The sequence below is a fragment of the Pongo pygmaeus genome, chromosome 7 (genome assembly GCF_028885625.2).
Source record: "Pongo pygmaeus isolate AG05252 chromosome 7, NHGRI_mPonPyg2-v2.0_pri, whole genome shotgun sequence".
Taxonomy (NCBI): domain Eukaryota; kingdom Metazoa; phylum Chordata; class Mammalia; order Primates; family Hominidae; genus Pongo; species Pongo pygmaeus.
In genome coordinates this window covers 88,881,136-88,892,500 of record NC_072380.2, presented here as the reverse complement: position 1 = coordinate 88,892,500, position 11,365 = coordinate 88,881,136, and the positions used below count along the sequence as shown (strand labels likewise).

At 34.4% G+C, this 11,365-nt stretch overlaps 1 protein-coding gene across 7 annotated transcripts in view; it reads right to left on the bottom strand.

The window, feature by feature from the left end:
- Positions 1–11,365, bottom strand: part of ZFHX4 (zinc finger homeobox 4) — a 187,218-nt gene that overhangs the window by 164,700 nt on the left and 11,153 nt on the right. The window contains exon 1 of one of the 7 annotated variants that reach the window (XM_063668919.1): positions 2,864–2,994. The exons of the other annotated variants lie outside the window; for them this stretch is intronic. The gene's annotated coding sequence lies outside the window, so the exon portion shown is untranslated. Of the gene's footprint in view, positions 1–2,863; positions 2,995–11,365 lie in introns of those variants that run through there. 7 annotated transcript variants of the gene reach the window in all.

Genomic DNA, 11,365 nt, shown 5'->3' with positions numbered 1-11,365 from the left:
AAATAATTTGTAATTCTAAAAATTTACCTTTTCTTTATCAGGCAGTGACTAGAAGGGGAGATGAGTGTGGGAGGGACACCAACAAATAAAGAAACCTTAAAATTAGAAATATTACAGCCACAGGCAGCACCGACCAAACTTCTCTGGTTTTCATTTTGCCAGTAAATCAGCTTACTACAAATCTTCCTTGTGTAAAAGCTCTCAGCAGGTATCTGGCTGGCCCTGATTAAGCACCAATCACAATTCTTCCCCACACTTCAGTCACCTCAATGGGCAACAGAACAGAAATTAATATTTACTGCAACCAGTCCTATCATCCTAGGGGACAATCACATTCACTCAGTTTTTTTCACTGCAATGCGTAATGAACACAATTTCAAATACCATTTTGATGTTATCAATCCTGGTGAGTTGCCCATCTCTCAACCACTGCCTCAATCAACATCTCCCCTGGCTTAACAAATCATACACAAGCACTCCCAATGAAAATCCTTCATTTTTTAAAAGTTTTTTTGCAAGCAGACATCTTAGACCAGAAACCCTATTTGTTGAGGACAAAGATGCACTCCATAAAAGCCATATCAGTTTCTGACAGCAGGGTAAAGTACCAGTGAAAGTTGGGCATACACTGGTAAAAAGTCTCATTCTCTTCGTGTGTGTATCTGTGTGTGTGTGTATGTGTGTCTTGCCTGAGAACCTCAGCTACTGTAATAGCAGTTTGATTACAGCTTAAGCTTCTCTGAGTCCCTGCAGATCTCCCAGTTTGCAGAATGATGGCACTGTACACAACAGTGGAGTGGTCTGAAACTTGTGTTTATTTTCGGCCTGTAACATAGGCACTGTCTTGATTTCATGAAACAGGTAAGCAACCTTATTTCAAATCTTAAATTTGAAGAGTCTCATAACTTCAAGGCCAGCATCTTAATTTAAAAGTATCAACACTTTCATATATCCTGACAATTTCTAAAACAAGAAAGATTAATGTTGCTATATTACATTGCATATCATATTGGTTATGATAAATATGTACTATCTCAGCCTGGATGCTCTTCCCATCCCTATACCTTATTACACAGTCTTCAGAGTGGCAGAAAACTAGAAGAAAACAAAACAGAATATTGGGTTCACTAATATTACTAAGCATTTTAGAAATCCCTTTTAAAAAGTTCTTATACAAGGAAGACATCAGTGAAGGTCACTGGCATATTAAGTATAAAGAATAGCTTATTAACACTCTCTACTGTAATCAAATCCAATCTTGTCAGGCAAATCAGAGAGAAAGTGATCAGTTTAGAAAACATTAAAAGATCTGCATAGATTGAAAATGAATTCAAAATTCGTTTTGGTATCTGAGATGGTTAAAATGACATTCTAATCGCTCACAAATCAAACATCACAAAGCCTAGTGTGTAATTTTAATTTTAATCATTGATGAGCTTCAGGTTAATTATCCTCATGGCATGCATACAGCTTTCAAAACCCCCTGAAATAATCTGATAACCATAAGTAAGAAAACCTAATAATTTTCTAATTAGTCCATAAACATTAATGTTTATCTTTGCATTTGCCAATTCTGCGCAAATAACGTATTCATACTGAAGGCAGCCAAAATGCCTAAAATATAATCTCTTGCTGGCCTGAAGGAAATGAGGGAGTCAGAAAGAGACTAGAAATTTGGAATGAATGCAAGGTGGTAAATAATACTAAATTAATGATGCTAGATTAAAATGTAAAGTTCCAGAACCCAGGGTGATTTTCCCCAATGATAGGATAACCTGCTAGGCATGATGCACATATCTGATATGTAAAAAAAATTCACTTTAATTAGAAAGAGTGAGGAAAACTCCTCAACATTTTACAGCTTTGTAAAAAAGTTTCTAAGCTATATATGTTATTTGAATTTAGTTCTATCTTCACTCCTACAACAGTTCTCATCCCACAAATACAGTCACTAGCTAGAATTATTAAACACATTCTAAATGCAACTCAAATGAATTGCATAAAATGTGCAGTTAACAATTTTGGCCAGATGTGGTATAAACCCTGCAATGTATCATCTCAATATTTCTCTACATAAAGTAGATCCGATCTTTTTCTTTTACTTAAAAGAGCAAGAAGTCACCTTCAAAATGTAACATTATTGCTATATAAAAAATCATGAAAACCATGTTAAGGAATCCATCATAGGTCAAAGCAATATGGTAGGATATATTTTGGTACAATACTCCCATACAATTTTACAGAAAATTGCCAATCAATTTCTTCGCAATAAGCTACACATAAATCAGAAAATAAGTCAAATACATGTCTTCTATACAATCAAATTTACATTTCATCCTAAAACCAACAATAACAAAACTCTCTAAATTGATATAGCTAATAATATATTATTTGATTTTAAAATTTTTATTTTGTTGCTATTGACTATAACCATGACAATGTTTTTCAGTATATTCTGATGGAATCACTTTAGTTTGTATAGATAAAAAGTTATTTAGATCCTTATGTACAGTGACACTGAATATGATGCTAAGTGATTTCACTGTCATCAATGTCAGATGAGGTCTTTCTTTTATCAAAGTGACCCATTTAAGAAATTTACATAAAGTTTTGTAAGTCCCACTAAAAAAGACCACAAAAACAACCATTTAACTTAAACCATAGAATTCATTCCAAAATGACTGCATAACAAGTTAACTCACTGTAAAAGTTCCTTCACCATTTAAGGTGATTTTTATTTAGTGTTCACCAACTTCTGTTCCCTACTGCCAGACATTCTGTTTGTAAAATCACCAAAGTCCTCAAGAAATCCCGAAGAGAAAACCTAACATAGTTTTAATGCTAAATTCAGAGCAATACATACCTGCTGGTCTGCTTAGAATATGTGTACATACACATTTTTTGGTATTCTCAGTAATTCACAAGATCAGTGACTTTGATCATGTCAAATCCCTTTTTCAGAACTAATGGACAATATGCAGAAAAGAACTTTTATTACTCGTTCTGCTTTGCTTTCGTCTGCAGTCACTGCTGCCTAAACTCTGCTCTGCTAAATGACCAAACCCACCTACAAGGAGCCTGACTAATGAAAGGGGGTGCTTTCTGAACAATAGAAGAATTCCTTTGCATTCAGAAAGCAGAGTTCCCATTAGAACCCAAAATCAGAGAGGCCAGTTTTACCTCTGTTTTTTAATTGAGATTGTCCCAGCCCTCTTCTACGGTCCAGTGAGACAGTGTTTGTGAAATGATTAAAAAGAACGTGATCTGATCAAGAGGACAGAATAATGGGAAAGGAATGCTAGGTTAGCCACTCTGCTAAGTGCTGGGAAAGAAGACCAGTGGGCTCCTTAGCCTATTGTTTTTATTCTCATCTGCTCTTTAGCCATCTCATAACACTTTGAGTCTTTATTTACTCCATTTTACATGGGCTAAAAGTTGTCCACTTACAGGATAATTTGGTAACTAGTTACGAATTAAAAAAAAAAGAAAATAAATAAAAATCCTTGAATTATATCAAGTTTCCAAAAGGTCATCACTGTCTCTGCTGTGGCCTTTTCCCCATTCCAAATCCTCTATCAATATGTCATAGTGAGTTAGGCAAAGACAAAAGAGAGGCGCAGTGTGAAAACGGCACATATATCTAATCCTGACAAAGCAATGAATAGACCTTCACAAGTATAATTATACTTGTTTATTTGTTGCCACGTACAGAGAACTGATGAAAAAAATCCATCAAAGTGGTATTATGCAGACACCAAGAGCTTCTTTTCTTTGGTTGCTAAAGCCACATTGAGGCTTAAATTCCTTATTGTTAAATTCAGAAGAAAGAAAAAAAAGAATTTTGGCTGGACTTTTTTTTTTTTTTTTTTTTGCATCAGTTGCTGACAAATCTTTTGTGTACAAGGCTATATTAGTTCACGCCACTATTTCTACCTCACTTTTACCCAAGCTGGAATTCATAATTATAAACTACTGTACAGAAGCTTTTAAAAGGGTGTGGTGTGCTAACCAAGAGAAGAGAGTAGGGGAATTGCCTGTTTCTCAGTCTCTCTTTTGATATATCATAACACAGGTAAATACCTGTGTGGAAGTACCAGTTACGTCAGATACATCTTTGATCTCAGTCTTAAGTTGGTGCTAGTGTTTCTCTTTAATTCACCTTACTCTGCTATTTGCTTATTTTGGTATATGTGGAGTATTTCAAGAAAGACTGCATAACTTTTTCCCCACTGCAGTATTAAAAACATTAGCAAGAAGGACAGCAAATGCAAGGATGTAAAAGGATAGAAAATATTAAGTGAAAAGGTTTCAAATCCAACTATTAAGGAGTCATTATGTTCAAATAGACACTAAATCAAATAACTTAACAAAAGCACATTTTTAGAGATTGGGGGTTGGGTAGCCAAACAAGCTTTTTTACTTGTAAGATAGAAATATATCAAAGTAAATGCAATCTGCATAGTTAATGTTTGTGAGCTTTACAATTTAAAACAGAAAAGCTGTAATTTTTCTTTGCTGGCAATCTGGAAACACTCTGGAGTTAATTACAGCTGATTCGGAGTGAACCACACAAACAAAGACCAGTCTATGTCCAGACAATTATACTGCATTAACCAGCTTAGAGCTTCCTGCTGATGTTTCAGGGCTCTTCTGTTACACCCTCCTACCTTCCCAGCACGAGAGAAAATGCTTCTGCAAGAAGGAATTAATGAAGAGAACTGCAAAAGAATGTGTGACGACCTCTCCTGACACGGCAAAAACTTTCCACCCATGTCACGACAAAGGGGAGAAGGTAATTAAGTTTGAATAGAAGGATGTAACCAAATATATTCAGCATTTAAAACAGGCACATTTTTTAAATAGAGAAAGTTTACAAAGACAAGTATGAGTATGTGAGTCAACTAAGTCGTTTTTCTCTGTTTTCCTCTCATTTTTCTCATTAAAATCTGTTAGCTAGTCAAAGAAGATTTGTTTTCTTCTCTGTAAATGGGACCCTGTGATTGATAGTCTCCTTCTCCCTCTCTCATTCTTTTCTTTCTCTTCCTCTCTTCCCACCCTCATTTCCCTCATTCTCTCTCACATCACTAAATCTGCATAGACTGTATATAACAATTACATAGCATTAAACATATGTGATGGAGAACTAAGGAGAAAAGGTGCACTTTACCAATGAGTCCAATAGTTCTAAATTTGAATAGTTGTGGGAAACAGGAATTTTACCCAGTTTTCTTCAAAACTTTAATCAAACTCCAGCTTCTTTCCTTAGGAGTCAATAATCTCTCCTTAACAAAATTACACTATTATATGACTCATTTTATTTGTTTGCTTCAGGAAAATTTTATAATCAGTGTGCAAGATGGACCCAATAATTTAGCTACCCTTTATAAACAAACTTTGGTACTTGCAACCAATCTAGTTGATTTCTAATTTTCTTATTCATTCTAATTGAAAATGAATAGTTTGCATTGGTGTGAGACAAGGACATGAACTGTAATTATGTTCAGTGCCTCTTTCTGATTCTTTCTTTGATACTGTTTTGCTAGTATTCCAGCTGACATGAAGGCTTTGTAGTGATTGCTTCATTAAAGGTTAAGGATGTCCTAATCAGCTAAAGTATTACTAGAAAGCTGTTGTTTGCCAATACTGAGAATATACTGACTTTTTTTTCCTGTCTTTATTGAGGAAAAAGGTACTTCCAAATGCCAGTGACCCAGCCATACTTCAGCATTAATCATCTCCTCTTTGGCTCATCTATGCAAAGTAGGATTAGAGTTAAATGACTATATGATCCTTTTAATTTTTCTTCCCTAAAAAAATATTAATCCATAAATCAATCAGGTACTATAATAAAATGCATATAAATATACCCTGAAGTTATGGAAAGGTTGTGTAAATTACACTTACATTTACAGGCATCTCAATAATGGACAGAATTATTTTCCTTTCACAGACCCCCTCCCTCAATTTCTACCATATCTGAAAGTTCAAGTAAATTACACTGCTAAACATGAAGCTTTAACACAAAACACTTTAGTTTTCCTTGGAAAAACATGAACCACGTCGATCATTTTTGGAATTTATAAATCATAGTTACCATGTTTTTCATATGTTATATTGCTAGTCTTTAAGATGTAACTGACTAATCTCTCTGGCATATGCATATCTAAGAGTGCGTAGTTGATAACCTTTTAAGTTATCACATAAGAACATTTAAAAAATTAATCTTAATTGGTTTTATTAAGTTATATATAACTGTAGAATATTTGGCTTCAAAAATAGATGTACCAAACTAGTAAAAACCAGTGCACATACAATTTATTTCATATGTAAAGACATATGAAAGACAATGTAAAGACGGTATATTTTAACATGCATCTATATTTTTTCTCCTTTGTCTAGTCATACATGAAATTGATTATTGAACTACTGACAACCAAATATTTCAAAGAAAAAACAATTGTATAATTATTTCTATTTCACAATTGCTACCAATATGATCTGATAACCAATATAACTAAGTATAATAGAGTAGGTACATATTTTTAAAAAGTCATTTCTTGCAGGCTAAACCTACCATAATTATCTACATAAAATCAATCACAAGTCAAGTACTCCAGCAAACATTCCTATTTCTTGAGCAATGATTTCAATAATTTTACATGATTTCAAATGGTTTCACTCAAGAAAGTTATATGCATAAATTCTTTAAACCACTACCAAGTGCATCTTACTATATAATACTCTTAGACTCTACCAAATACAAGTCTTTTTACATTCCACGTAAATATTTTAAATAACTTTATATTAAAAAACACATTAGGACTAGCATAATAGAGAACATAAGTAGAATGACAAGTTTTCTTCTGGATGAAATATTGGCAAATTTATGTTTGATTTCTGAGATTAGTTGTTATTTTATTGCTATTATGAAGAGCCTTTTGTTTGGGGATTTTTATTTGAGTTTTTTTTTTTTTTTTTTGGCCTGAAAGTAAATTTGACTGCTGCCCATCAGTGAAGTGAGCAATTCAGTAATTAGCTTTTGTGTTTTAAATGTATGAACTTTAATTAGATTTCATTATAAACAAACAACCGTCAACCATAATTATAAGCTCCTTGGTTTACCCACATATTATCCCTTTTCAAACAAACTTGATGTCAGACAAATTAAAATCAAGCAGCCAGCAATTTTGAGCTGAATTTTACATGATCTGCTGGTAACCTGATTACTTTAACTTCAATATCATTACAGGAAAAGTATCTCAGGAAAAATAATTACAAGAATTCCAACAGGAGACAAGCTTAATTGTATTGATTCAAAAGATGCATGTTCAGAGGAACCATGTTGAAGAAATAATGTTATCTCAAATCTACTGTTTCTATTAAAATGAAATTGTCCAGCATGAAAGAAGCAATTTAAGATTAGCGTCTACAGAACTAGAGATACTAAACTGACTAAATAATTATCTGGGCCCAATTATCTTATACTTTAAGCATCAAAATATCAGTGTGGAGAAACTACAAGTCATGAGGTTTGCAGGTTTATTTACTGATTGGTGTATCTATTAGGACCAAGAACAAGTGGAGCTGTCAGGACATAATGAAGGTAAATGATTAGTTAGCACCAAGCTTGAACTCTTCTTCAATGCAATAAGAGTTAATTAAAGTTTACCACCAAACATCAACCAAAGCAGGATGTTGATCAGGTTTCAGCATTAAGTGCAAACAGACAATAGTTGGCAGCAATTAGTGCAGCTATCAAATGACATGCAATGATAATTATACATTTAAAACAGTTAAAGAGCTGGGGGAAAAAACTAATCAGCCTCTTTGACGACAAATACTCAAAGGGCAGGAAACAGGTATCAGATTATTTCACTTTAACACTGTAAATCAATAGAATTAAACAAGAAAAGGTTGTATGGGTACATTATCTGAAAGAGAACAGTTAACTGGACCTAAAATGAAATAAATCTGCTAGTATTGGTCTATCAGAGATAAGAACTTCTGCAGCTAAAGAAAATAACTTGCTTTTCAATTAAAGTTTCAGAATGAAATCTCTGTAAAGAAAGTTTAGCTTCTTGGTTTTGTGTAAATTCAACAATGCAACAAGTATTTCATCATAATTACTGTTATTTAAATTAAGTGTTAACTTCCATTCTACCATAATGTCAAAAGTACTTCATGCCTGAATGTTATCTTTGTGTACTCCAATATTATCTTTCTGAAAACTTTTCAAATGGATGTTAAGATTGAAATTCTTTTAATGCAGCTAAATTTAAAACAGAGGCCATATATACATATTTAGTGGTACGTCATGCAGGTCTTCCTTGACACCATTCAAACCTATGACTTCAGTCTTGAAATTGATGAACCTGCATACAACATATCCCTTAAAAGAATTTTATAAATCACCTCATTCTTTTCCATAGTTTCTGGCCTGTAGCCTGGAGAATATCTCCAGAAATGTGCCTATCCTCATGACCCCCACCTCCCCATTTTCCCAACTAATTCTGTTGTGCTAAGGATTTGTACACAGTGTTGGCTAATCCCAATATTTCCCTGGAGCTAAATCTAAGCCATGGCCGACTCCCAGCACAAAAATGTCTCTCTCCAAAAGCCCTTTCGCCCCCTTCAGCACTCATACACTCATTGGTCCTGACATTTTCACTTCAGCCATGACAAATGAGCTGATGACTCTGATGTGATTGCACGGGAGGATGGCTTTATCTAAAAATATATCATTAACTCTCATCGCCATCTCCTAATATGGCTCTTCTGGGTTCATGTAATGTGTTGCGAAAATTTGAGGAAAAATTTTTGTAAATATATGCACTGTAAGTAATAAGAGACCAACTTCATCAAAAGAAGAAAAGGGAAGCCTGAGTGGACAGGATGGTGGGGCGGGGGCGGGGTCGGAGGCGGGCGCGGGGGCGGAGGGTGGGGGGCGGGTGCAGGAGGAGAGAAAAAAAAAGACTAACATTAACTAAATGATGCTCTGGGGATTTAAGTAACTCTACTCAACCTCTGCCCCAGCGCAAATCAGCCAGCTGACTGTCTCTTAAAGGTCCCTTCCGTTCAACATGGGCATCTGGAGCAGAGCGTAATTTGTGAAGTGGCACAAATGAAGCTTCTCGGAAAATATGGCTTACCAATTGGCAGGCCAACCGATTTCCTTGTTTTTATCACAGGGTAGTATCTATTTTATTCTCAAACCCTTAATTTCCTATGTTACTAAATCTCTTTAAATTCACTTTAGTCAGGGAAGGGATTATCAAAAACAATTCCACTTTGAGATCATTGTATTCTTCAATTAGGAAGAGGCAATAGTTTCCTTCTAAACTATTATTAAATGTGAAACTTTTAAGCTCTCTGAAAAGGAGAGCCTTTCCGTTTAGCATAAACATGGCAACCTTTAGGTTACGTTAGAACCCAAGTTCCAGTCACATCGTTCTTGTTATGTACACGATAGAGCTTACAGAGTAGATACTTGTTATAACCTCTTCTCTCAATTCATCTGAGGAGACACAGCCAATCAGAGTCAACTCTAGCATAACAGACTTCTAGAAAAGAGGTCAGGCTTTGAGGTAAAGTGCTATTCAGTCTTGGACCATGCAAGGAGCTCTTTATTCCTGTTCTTATTGGCATCAGACCGCCTTACTAGAGTAAGAACAAAGCCAAGTGCTCGTGTAAGGTTTATGAATAAATCAGAGGTGAGCCACTTCAAGTGCTGCCCATGATTTCCTTGTTGACAGTGAGCACTTAAACAGACTTCTATGACCAGCAACTTCTGGCAAACCATAATGATTCCTAATCTGCACCCTGCTTCATTTCAAGAACTAAATGACCCACCCTATTTTTCCTGCAAGCTTTCACCTTTCAGGCAATTTTGGTCCTATCTCTAACAGTTTACCTTTACAATCCCAGAGCAGTCAGCACAGGAATTGTAACAACTAAAAACTTCCTTTGCTCACAAATAAAAATAATCTCCAGCATAAGCATAACAAATTATTCTCATATTAATATTATAGAATTTTTGGATAGGGAGAAGCTAAGCCAACTAAACTGAAGAGAGTACACACACACACACGCAGACACACACACTCAATTTCTTCAGCTGCACTCTGTAGTTATGTGATGTTTCCCAGGAATTTCCATGAGCTTTGGTTTCTGTATTGGTTAAACAAGGGGATTGTGCTATATCCCTTCTGACTGCAACAATCTATGGTTCTAATATAAAAACCCATTTAGATTTCTCTGTAAGATAGTGTTCCCTGTGGAATTTCCCAAGATAAGTCCAGCTGTTTTTAAGGTGATTTTTTTTCAGTACCTAGATTTCAAGAGGAAAGGCAGATTCCAGTAGTATAGTAAACTGAAGTTTTCTATTTATGTTTTTAATTATCATTCATTTATCCATTCACTCATTCAACAGGTATTTATTAAGCACCAAAGATTTGCCAGTAGTATGTCCATCACTGTGGATATAGTGTTTAAACAGAAGTGAGTGCTACCCTCATGGAGGCTGCAGTTTTATTTGAGGAGACACTTAAACAAGCATCATGAAAAATGTTAAGATGCTAATTGCTTTCTCTACGTGAATTATATCCTTATATTGATTAATATTAAAAAATTCTTTGTCTTAAATAAATGTGCTTTAAATGAAATGTCAAGTCCAGGGCCTTTTAGAAATGACCAGAACATAGGCCATGCACACACTTTTATTTTTAAGAAGTACTTTAACAAGTGTTATGAACCAAACATATATAAATATTAAATAATAATCAAACACAAAATTGGAAAATTATAATCCAAATACACTTAGATTTCCCATAAAATTATAAACGATAATTTTAAATGTGTATCTTATATGTATCACAATGAAAAATGTATTAAAAATAAACAGATTAAAAAAACAGAACTTTCGTTTCCAGGTGGTTCAAAAAATTGTATATATATACATTAACTCATCATGAATTTACGATCTTTGAACTTGGGTAGTCCTCCAGAATAATGCATTATTATAAAACAATAAAGGACTGTGATTCCCTAAGAGATAAACCAGGTGGAGACCCATAAGTTGGCTGTAAAATAACCTAAGAAAATTTAAGGGTTCATAACGTTATTGGATTACCAATAGCTGGATCTCTTCTCTAGGTTGGTATAAATTTTGGTCAACAGGATACCATGTAATAGTATCCATTCTCCTTTCTTGGCATATGAAAATGTCACTAATATCAAGTATATAATATCATTAATAGCAAGTACATAATCCAGTTTTGGAAAATCCTCTAATTCAGCGGCTTTCAAACAGAGGCTTTCACCTTCAAGACTGAAATAAGCATTATGGTCATTTCTGTTATTGTATTTA